The sequence below is a fragment of the Emys orbicularis genome, chromosome 4 (genome assembly GCF_028017835.1).
Source record: "Emys orbicularis isolate rEmyOrb1 chromosome 4, rEmyOrb1.hap1, whole genome shotgun sequence".
NCBI lineage: Eukaryota > Metazoa > Chordata > Testudines > Emydidae > Emys > Emys orbicularis.
Window position 1 is genome coordinate 123,059,328 of NC_088686.1, and position 11,824 is coordinate 123,071,151.

Consider the following 11,824-nt stretch of genomic DNA (forward strand, 5'->3'; position numbering starts at 1 on the left):
GGTTACCTGTGCTGATGAGCTATCTGTGATCACCTGTGCTCTCCACGCTGGGCAAACAGGAAATGAAATTCAAATGTTCGCGGGGCTTTTCCTGTCTACCTGGCCATTGCATCCGAGTTCAGATTGCTGTCCAGAGCGGTCACAATGGTGCACTGTGGGATAGCTCCCGGAGGCCAATACCATCGAATTGCGGCCACACTAACCCTAATTCGAAATGACAATATCGATTTTGGCACTACTCTGCTCGTCGGGGTGGAGTACAGAAATCGATTTTAAGAGCCCTTTATTTCGAAATAAATGGCTTCGTTGTGTGGATGGGTGCAGGGTTAATTTGATTTAACGCTGCTAAATCTGAATTAAAGTCATAGTGTAGACCAGGCCTAAGGGATCTCACCAAACTGGGTGACTGGGCAACAAAAAGGCAGATGAAATTCAATGTTAATAAATGCAAAGTAATGCACATTGAAAAACACGATCCCAACTCTACATCTAAAATGATGGGGTCTAAATTAGCTTTTACAACTTAAGAAAGAGATCTTGGAGTCATTGTGGATAGTTCTCTCAAAACGTCCACTCAATGTGCATCGGCAGTCAAAAAAGTTAACAAAATGTTGGGAAGTCATTAGGAAAGGGATAGATAGCAAGACAGAAATGTAATATTGCCTCTCTATAAATCCATGGTATGCCCACATCTTGAATACTGGAGCTGGTTCCCCCATCTCAAAAAGATATATTGGAATTGGAAAAGGTACAGAAAAGGGCAACCAAAATGATTAGGGGTATGAAACAGCTTCCGTATGAGGTGAGATTTATAAGACTGGGGGGAGTTTTCAGCTTGGAAAAGAGATGACTAAGGGGGATAGGATAGAGGTCTATAAAATGATGACGGGTGTGGAGAAAGTAAATAAGGAAGTGTTATTTACTCCTTCTCATAACACAAGAACTAGGGGTCACCAAATTAAATGAATAGGCAGCAGTTTTAAAACAAACAAAAGGAAGTATTTCTTCACACAACACAGTCAACCTGGGGAAACTCTTTGCCAGAGGATGTTGTGAAGGCCAAGACTATAACAGGGTTCAACAAAGAACTAGATAAGTTCATGGAGGACAGGTCCATCATTGGCTATTAGCCAGGATGGGCAGGGATACAAAACCATGCTCTTGAAGTGTCCCTAGCCTCTGTTTGCCGGAAGCTGGGAATGGGCAACAGGGGATGGATCGCTCTCTGGGGCACCTTACATTGGCCACTGTGGGAGGATAGGATTCTGGGCTGGATGGACCATTGGTCTGATCCAGTATGGCTGTTCTTATGACCAATAGAGGGCAGTCCCAACCAGCAATATTTATATTTGGTGCACTGAAAGGGCTAACTTTCCAAAGCTGACCAAAATGATTAGTGAAAGCGTTTTGGAGAAAAACACTAAACAGAACAATGTGAATGAAAATTGGAAGCTATTGTTTAAGGAGCTTGTTAGATGGGGCATAATCCACATTGCATAATTAGCTGGGCTTGCAATGGCCTTCCACTCAACTCGCTGACATTTCTCCGTCTGCAAATGTGGTAACTGTTTTAAAATCTAGATCCAATCAATTACAACATGTCAGGGAAAATTCTAGGCATCAATGATCTGATCATTGGGTTGATGGTGGTAAACAAGAGATTCCCATAGGGCTCCCTCCCTCCCTATCCCCAAGAGCCACCCTCATCCTCTCTCCCCTTTCTGCTCTGCAAACTCTCAAAGACGGATGCCTCATGGTGGCCTTCGCTCGTGGGGATGTTGCCTAGTGGTCAGGGTTTCGGCCCTTCGGGGGGGAAGGGCGCGGCAGATGGTCAGGGAGCCCAGGGCCTCCGACTGGGCTCTGACCCAGGCCACTCTGAGGGCAACACAAGGGGGTGACACTTCCTACCACCCCGCTATTGTCCAAAGTTCGCAGTTTATCACAGGAAGCTCTGAAGGCTGTCACTGCTTGGCACCTCTTCGCGGCCAGGCATGGCATGGCAGCTCTCTCCTTCTTAGGGTGGCAGCTGCCTCTGTAACGCTGACAGATCCCGGTCATTGGTGGGTGGGATCGAATCAGGGACCTCTGGAGCTTAGTGCATGGACCTCTACAGCATGAACTAAAAGCCACCTGGCTGTTAGCTAAGGCTGTAGAGAAGACTCGTTTTATCTCTCCCTCTAAGTGGTCTTGGTGCCACTAGCTGGGACACACCATCACACCCAGAAGGTGTGTGGGTTACATACTTCCCCTAGCTGAGGATGCGAATCCTGAGCTTCAGAGACTTCCCAGTTGTAATCCCGGATGACCCCTGTAACGATGTGGCCTCTGGCGGGACACTACTGAGAGTATCAATTCAGGACAAATTGCTTGGAGCAGGGCAGTCACAGCCCAAGGCTGGGTGTCCTTTACTATTAAAGCACGCCAAACCAGCCATACAGAGAGGACTTTGGTTTTACCCCCCTGGCAGATCGGAAGTCATACAAGCAATTCCCTCAGATATTCCAGTTCCCTTGTATCACCACCAGCACCACTCATTATGGGGATGAATGGTTATGAAAACCAATACCCCAGTAAAAGAAAAAAGGTTCTTTCAAAGGACCCCAAAGGACCAAGCCCCAGATCCAGGTCAATAGACAAGTCAGATCTTACCCACAAATCACGCTGTTGCAAATCCTTTAGCATCTAAAATCTAAAGATTTATGCATAAAAAGAAAAAAATATAGATGAGAGTTAAAATTGTTAAAGGAATCAATTACATACAGCAATGGCAAAGTTTTTGGTTCAGGCTTGTAGCAGTGATGGAATAAACTGCAGGCACAAATCAAGTCTCTGGAGTACATCCACAGATTTGGATGGGTCATTCAGTCCATTGTTCAGAGCTTCAGTTTGTAGCAAAGTTCTTTCAGAGGTAAGAAGCAGGATTGAAGACAAAATGGAGGGGTTTCCAGGGCCTTTTATATCCTCTGTCCTGTGGAAGGACCCCTTTGTTCTTACTGTGGAAAATCACAGCAGCAAGGTGGAGTTTGGAGTCACATGGGCAAGTCAAATGTCCATGCATGACTCAGTTCTTTACAGGTAGAGCAGCCATTGCTCACATTCCACCTTGAACATTCCCAGGAAGGCTTCTCATACGTGGATTGGAGTCTCCCAAGGTCCATTGTGAGTTAAGTGATTCTTGTTTGGGCACTTAATCTGAAAATTCCTTTCTCAAGAAACTGACCAAATGCTTCACTAATGCTACTTAAAATCAAACACATTGAGATACAAGTGCATAGCCAATACTCATAACTTCAAATTCAAAAATGATACACACATACAGAGAGCATAATCATAAGCAGCAAATTACAACCTTTTCATAGACACCTCACATGACCTCCTTCATACAAGATTTGGTGCAACAATAGGACCTTGGTTGCAGCAATGATCTATACGGTCACAGTTCATGTCAATAATGTCACAACCCCCCACTTATAACACGGATAGACCTCGGTCGTCAGCGGGCAGGATCAAACCTGGGACCCAGCCCCAGACCCAGGTCAATATACAAATCAGATCTTACCCACAAATCACGCTGTTGCCAATCCTTTAGAATCTAAAATCTAAAGATTTATGCATAAAAAGAAAAAAATATAGATGAGAGTTAAAATTGTTAAAGGAATCAATTACATACAGTAATGGCAAAGTTCTTGGTTCAGGCTTGTAGCAGTGATAGAATAAACTGCAGGTTCAAATCAAGTCTCTGGAGTACATCCACAGCTGGGATGGGTCATTCAATCCTTTGTTCAGAGCTTCAGTTTGTAGCAAAGTCCCTCCAGCGGTATGAAGCAGGATTGAAGACAAGATGGAGGTGAGGCATCAGCCTTTTATAGTCTCTTGCCATGTGGTCTTTGGTTTTCTTTGTCCCAAGGACACTCTATCCAGCACGTGGCATAGAAAAACCTTAGAGTTCTGTCCATAGGCAGGTCCCTGCGTACCTTGCTGAGTCACAAGGTGTATCTGCCTTCTCTCAATGGGTCGATTGTATAGCTGATGGTCCTTAATGGGCCATCAAGCAGGCTAGGTAGAGCTGACACCAACTTGTCTTGGGTGCTCCCCGGAAGCATAGCACAAGTTTGAAATATAGACAGTATAGAGCCAATATTCATAACTTCAACTACAAAAATGATACACACATACAGATAGCATAATTATAATCAGACAATGATAACCTCTCCATAGACCCCTTACACGACAACTTTATACAATATTGGCTGCAAATATATAACAGTGGTTGCAACTGTGATCTATACAGTTACAGATTATGTCAATAACGTCACAGGAGGTGACACGGCATCAGTGAGACTGATATTGGAATACTGCATCCAGTTTTGGTGTCCTCGTTTGAAAAAGATGTTGTGAAATTGGAGCTGGGGCAGCAAAGAGCCACCAAATGTTCTGAGGGCTGGAGAAAAATGCCTTCTAGTGAGCTATTGAAAGAGCTCAACCTTTTTAGCTTATCAAAAAAAGATTGAAAGGTGACTTCATTGAAGTGTTGAAGTGCCTTAATGGAGAGAAAAGATTGGGTATTAAAGGGCTCTTTAATCTGGCAGAGAAAGGCATAACAAGACCCAATGGCTGGAAGGTGAAAAGAGACAAATTCATATTACAAATAAGGCACAAATATTCAACAGCGAGGATGATTCACCACAGGAATAAGCTACCAAGGAAAGTAGTGGGTTCTCCATCTCTTGATATCACTTAATGAAGACTAGATGCCTTTCTGGAATGTGTTTGCCCAAAAAGTAGCTATTGTGTCATACCGGAGGCCTGTGATATGCAGGGGGTCAGATTAGATGCTCTAATGGTCTCTTCTGGCCATAAAGTCTACAAATTTCTGAAAAACTGAGTGTAGCATTGGGAGCAGTGTCTGATGTTTTACTGACTAGCCGGCTTGCTTCCTAGAATGAACACTCATTGAGTGGGGTGATCCACAGGGAGTAGCTCAAACCTCCAAAGTGCCTGGCCAGTGGCAAGACATTAGCACAGCAAGGGAGGGGTGTGGAAGTGACATCACAAAGGCCTTTTGCAGGACCTCAGACTATTGGTCAAAGGTGGTGGGGAGGTGGTGACTTCACAGAAAGATGCTGACATCAGCCAAGCAGGACAGGGGCAAGGGGCCAGGGAAACCTCAGAGACCCCTGTGGCTTTGCTTCAGCAAGTCTCCTTCTCGAGGTCTCTCTTTGAGGACTGAGAGAGTATACGGGTTCACGTACGTGAGCGCGAGGAGGAACCTCTTTCGAGTTTTCTCCTTTCCTTTTACTGATTTTACCAGAAAACAGACGTCCCTGTTTAGAAGGTAAGAGCCTCCTCGAGGTTTGAAACCTGTTCAGTCTGATCCATCTGGTGACAGTTGAATTCTAGGCGTGGAAAACACCAGCTTAAGGAGGCAGAATTTTATTCCGCATCTAGAATTTTGTCCCTTAAAATCACTGGGGACATTAGGGTTTGCCCTTTTTGTTTCATCTTTTCCTCCATCCCTCCCTCCTTTCTCTTCTTCTCTTGCTTCTTTTGTCCTTTCCCCTTTTCCCCTCCCAACACCTTTCTCCTGTTCCCCTCCCAACACCAGGAGGTAGGGTGTGTGTGTGTGTGTGTGTGTGTGTGTGTGCGTGCTCTCTGCAGCTCCCATGGTGGGAGGTCCACCCAAAAATGTGGGGCTGAAATAGTGCTCGGGCAGTGATCCCCACCAGTGACCTGGGCCATCCTTTGGGCTCTCTGGTGAGAACCCTCAGCCTCCCGTCCTCAGTCTCTACCCTGATTGGCTGAGCAGGGGGTTATTGACAGGGAGGAGACTCAGGTCCTTGTTGTTCTCTTTTAAGACCAAGTAAATAAGTCATAACCAGTCATATGTTTGACGAATTTTGCTGCCTCTCTGCATTAATTGTCTCTGAGCAGTTCATGATTCTCTCTAACATTCCGGTTCTCCTAAAATACTTGCAGAATAATTACTGTGCACTGTTGCTGGTCTGGAGCTCATCTGAGAGCACTTTATTCAGGACATCAATGTATGAAATTCAAGATCCGATGGTTAGTTTGAAAATCAGGGCTCTTGGGTCCCATTCCCAACTCTGCCACTGACTGGCTGTGTGACCTAAGACAAGTCAATTCTTCTTTCTCAGCCTCAGCTTCTCCCTCTTTCAAGTAGAGATAATAATGATCCGCTCCTACCTACCTCACGGTGGGTGGAGGATGGGGATCCATTGGAGAGTGTCACTAGGAGGAGTGCATAATATGAGGTGTCCTATCACATTTACTCAGATCAGATTATGACATAATAGAATAGCTGAAATATTCTATTTTATTTGTATTTTTTATTTTGAAATTGTTAAGAGCAGCAACTACTTAGCTCAGACTGAAGCATCTTATCTAATTTTCGAGATCTAAGTGTCTCCTCTTTGTGTGCGACGAGACAATTTAACACACTGTGACAAACAGGAGATGCTTTTGTTTTGCAACAAAATATTTTTGCAAAGAACTTTAATCCCACTTGTTATGATTTCAAGAAACAAACTGGTTTAGTCTGAATGGGATTTTCTGACAGAAACGGTTTCAATGAAATTTCCCCATCATCTCGATTCCTGGGCTCTATCCCTGCCTCTGGGGGGTTTGTTGTCCATTAGAACAGGAGTCAGGTGGCTTTTCTTTCTGGCTCTGCCACCGCCTTCCTGTGTAGGCCTTTGGGTAGGTCACTTCCCTTCTCTGTACCTCAGGGTCCGCCCCATCTGTCCAGTGGGAACAGGGACAATTCTCAAACTCTGGGCAATCATGAGCCTGAGTGAGATAAGGGGCGTTAAAGCCCTCTGTGAAGGAGAAAGGGGAGTTTCACGGTGTTTAGCACCAAGGAATTCTAAAGTTTGCTAAAATGTCTAGTCTGTGGAAACAAGAAATGGTTGGGGCCAAATTTTTTAACCATTGCCTTTTTTAAAGCCCATTCAGGGATGTGAGTCCCTGTCCTTTAGGTACCTGGGGTTCTTTGCCAGCAGGAGAGAAGAGGTTCCTACCTCCATTTTTGTGGCCTTAACAAACCAGGTGCTGTGCCCCAGTTATCGGCTGAGATCCCTGAAAAAGAACATCTTCCCATCCATTAACAAGACAGGACCTATCTTTAAAAAGGAACAAAGTGAACCCTGGGACTTACAGACTAGCTAGCCTCACTTCCATACCTGGAAAGATACTGGAATACATTATTAAACAATCAGTTTGTCAGCACCTACAGGATAATTTGGTTCTTAGGACTTGTCAAGAACAAATCTTTCCAAACCAATCCTATTTCCTTCTTTGGCAGGGCTACGCCGGGCCTAGTGGAGGTGGGTAAACAGTAGATGTGATCTATCTTTGTGTTACTAAGGCTTTTGACACAGTCCCATAGGACATTCTCACAAGCAAACTAGGGAAATGTGGTCTAGATGCAATTAGTGTAATGTGGGTGCAGAGCTGGTTGAAAGCTCATACTCCAAGAGCCCTTCTCCATGTTTGGCTGTCCAATAGAGAGGGTGTACCTAGTGGGTCCAGCAGGGATCAGTCCGGGGTCCTGGTACTATTCAATATTTTCATTAATGATTTGGAAAATGGAGTGGAGAGTATGCTTCTAAAATTTGCAAATGACACCAAGCACTTTGGAGCACAGGACTGGAATTCAAAACGCCCTTAACAAATTGGAGAATTGGTCTTCCTGAGCCAAACTCCATGGCTGGGCCCCTCTCTATAGACTGGGCTGAAGTGAAACCCCAGAGCCAAACACTCCTCCTCCTGGGCAGTGCACTCCGACCTTTAATGGTCAGATGCTGCTTAGCATGTGAGAGCAGCTTTTGCTGGGGGATTCTCCCAGCATTTTCCACTAGCGGGAAAGTATTAAATCCCCATTTGACTGCTGGGGACAGACATTGGGGGGGGGGGGGCAACTTGCCCAAAGTCCCACAGGAAAAGGAAAACAACCAGCAATGGAACCAATAGGAAACCCAGCAATGGAACTCAGGAGTCCTGACTCCCAATCCCCTGGTCCAGTCACTACAGCAGAGCACACTCCCGACAGCCCGGGGGGTTGGGAGGCTCCAGGAAGGTGTGTAAAGTGCTGGGATGTCAGGATCCTGGAGGCGCTGTCACCCCCGCACTAGGGCAGTGTTCTGCACCCCGTGCTGCTGGCCAAGTTTCTCCGTCCCTTGGCAATAAGACAGACTCTTGTTTTCACAGCCAGTCTATCGCCCTGGCTGGGCAGGGTAACTCCTCTGGTCATCACCACCCTCTCCAGCCTGCCTTGGGCTTGGAGAGTGAGGAGAAGGGCGAGGGATGACACTGAACATCCTCCATCCATCGCTCCATCACCAGAGCAAGTGAGTGGCATTAGGGTTCCTCTGTGGCATTCCCTGTCTGTCTGGGGAGAGGCAGAAAGAGGGGGAGAGAATCTGTCCCAAAGGAGATTGGATTTGCAAACAGCCCCCAGGAGCCCCTCACTCTCATCAGACCGGGGAGGGGCTTCTCCAGAGCTGTCTCCAGTGTGTTTGGAAAGGTCCCAGCAATGGGGCTTCCAGCTCTTCCCTTGTGGGAGACTGTTCCTCAGGCTGAGAGTCTCTGAGCTGGGCCAGACCTTGTGAGCTGCTGAGCATGGAAATCAATGGGAAACGAGGGGGCCCTGGCCTTGCTGTGCCTAGGGACTTTGAAGTGGGGAATGGTTTCCCAGGAGAAGTCTGGACTCCTGGGTTCTGTTCCTTCTCTAGCCTGGGCGGGGGTGGGTGCAGGTGGGGGGGAGTGTGGCCTGGGATGGCAGGAGGGAGCTGCTTGTCCAAAGTGACCGATGGTCTTTGTGACTGACCCCAGTGCTCGAAAAGGATGAGACTCCCCAGTTATTGCAGCCCCAGGGATGACGAGGGGGAACATTGACGGGGAGCTTGGATCCCGCCCTGGGGTTACTAGCCAGCCTGTTGATCGGAGTTTGGTGGGGAGACCTTCAAAGCAATTGATACCTGTATAGACTGGGGTTATCCAAAGCCACTGTCTGCCTTCCCGCAGATATGCAGTGTTGAATTTCCTGCAGATATGTAAATCCACCCAGGACTGAGTTAACTCCTGGCACCCCTGTAGCAGACAGCATGATAGTAATCAAACAGATACAGATACTCACCACCTTCATAAAAAATACTACAGAATGATACCTCCCGCGTTCTTCACATCTTGTGTTGGGCTAAAGGTAGGGTGATGAGATGTCCCGATTTTATAGGGACAGTCCCGGTTTTGGGGGCTTTTTCTTATATAGGTACCTATTACCCTGTCCCGATTTTTCACACTTGCTATCTGGTCATTCTAGCTAAAGGATATCTTCCAGAAAGGCCTCCAGTTTTGATATAAAGACATGTACCAACTCAGAGTAAGAAATCCACCTTTGTGCCAGAAGCTTGCAGTCCAAAAAGCCTGACAAACAAAGGAAGCATTATTATTCCCTTTTACAGATGGGCACTGAGGCAAAGAGAGACTAAGGCCTGGTCTACACTAGAGACTCACATCAGTATAGCTATGACACATCTACACACCTGAGAGATGTAGCTACTCCGACCTAACCCCTGGTGTTGACAGTGCTAGGTCAATGGACAAATTCTTCCATCAACCTAGGCCTGGTCTACACTAGGAAATGAGCTTGGTATAACTGCGTCACTCAGGGGTGTGAAAAATCCACACCCCTGTGCGATGCAGTTAAACCAGCCTAAGCCCTGGTGTAGACAGCACTAGGTTGATGGGAGAATTCTCCCATTGGTCTTGCTACCGCCTCTCGGGAGGTGGAGTATCTACACCAGTACCAGTGGGAGAACCCTTGCCATCGGCATAGGTAGCGTCTACTTTACACTGAAGTGCTAGAGCGGCACAGCTGATGCAGTGCAGCTGCATCACTGTAGCATAAAGTGTAGACATACCCTAAGGGCCAGATTTGTAAAGTTATTTACAAAGGGGCACCTGACTCCCATTTAAATAAACAGGAATTAGATGCCTACATACCATTACAAATCCGGACCAAAGCAACTAGCCCATCAGTCTGTGGCAGAGCTGGAAAATGAACCTAGATCTCGTACCTCCCAGTTCAGTTCCTTACTGTAAATCCAACCCTCCTCTCTTCCACCTTTGTCTGAACCTAATATGGAAGGAAAGGTTCAGAAAAGGATTATGTTAAGTGTGTGTGGGGGCCGGGGGGACAGTGCAGCTCTCTCTCCTTCACTCCTCCTTCTCTCCCAGGTTTGGTAAGCAGTGCTTCCTCCCCGCTCCCCCTCCTCTTTCAAGCTGCTTTAACTCCTGGGTTCAGACTAATCCCTGCAAAAACATCCACATGGCTCTGTGAGCAAGATCCCAGTTCCCTCTCTGGAGCCTCTGCACAGCTCTGAGCTGGCAGGAAGCACCAGCGCGTTGGTAGGTCTCTCTTCAGTGCTAATACAAGGCAGTTTCTGGCCAGCATCCACATTAACAATGTGGCACTGGTGTCACAACTGCACCAGTCCCCTTCTCTTCCGGCAGCTTCATTTGGGACTTTTGCTCTTGAACTCTGTCTCTCATCCCAGATTGGCTCTTTCATCCTGACGCCATGGAGGGGGTGCAGTTGTTTTGTAGTGACAGCGGATTCCTTTTTGCTGACCTCCCCTAGCTGGTTCCTCTGAAATCTGAGATCCCGATCCAGGGATCCCAGGAGGATTCTCATGAAAAACAGTCCAGCCAGTTGTGCAAACATTCCACACAGCTGGCTGAGGCGGGGAGGGAGGGAGTGGGCGGCAGGAGCCTGGATTTCCAGGCCCTTGTTTTCATTCTCTTATTTTCATGGCAATAACATCCTGTCTGGGTTTGTTGGTTCTGGGCTGCCTCTAGTTCCCAGCCTGGGACCCTCAGCCCCTTTACTATGAGCCTCTTTACTAGGATTTCTGGCCCCTGGGTCCCTCCTGGCCTGATCTGGGAAGGTGAAGCTGAGCCAGCGATAACAGGGTCAGTTCTGACAACCACGCTCTTACTTCCCAGAACTGGGCTGCATTGGATCTCGGTGCCCTGGAAGTGGAGGGTCTGGCTGGTGCTGGTCAGCATGACCTGGCTCAAACAGCTACTATTGTTACCAAGGACAGAGTTTGGTTTGCTGACCTTGATTACAGCAAACATTGGGTTCCTGGACATTTATACCTAGCTCATAGGCAGAGGAGTGTGTGTTTCACGTGCGTGCAGGAGAGCAGAGCATTGGAATGGAGGAAGATGCAGAACCATAGATTGGGGACCAAGGGAGATACTGTCTGGCTCTACTCAGCACTGGTGAGGTCTCAGGTGGAGTACTATGTCCAATTCTGGGCACACACTTTAGGAAAGATGTGGATAAATTACCAAGAGTCCAAGGGAGAGCAACAAAAATGATAAAAGGTTTAGAAAACCTAAGCTATGAGGAAAAGTTAAAAAAAACTGGGCATGTTTAGTTTTGAGAAAAGAAGAGGACCCAAATATGTTAAGGGCTGTTATAAAGAGGATGATGATCAATTGTTCTCCATGTCCACTGAAGGCAGGACAAGAAGTAATGGGTGTAATCTGCAGATTTAGGTTAGACAGTAGGAAAACTTTCTAACTATACAGGTAGTTAAGCTCTGGAATTGGCTTCCGAAGGTGGTTGTGGAATCCCCGTCCTTGGAAGTTTTTAAAATCAGGTTGGAAAAACATCCATCAGAGATGGTCTAGGCTTATTTGATCCTGTCTGGGTGCAGGAGGCTGGACTTGGTGACCTCTTGAGGTCCCTTCTAGCCCTACATTTCTGTGATTCTATGATTATGGTTTAGGGACTGAA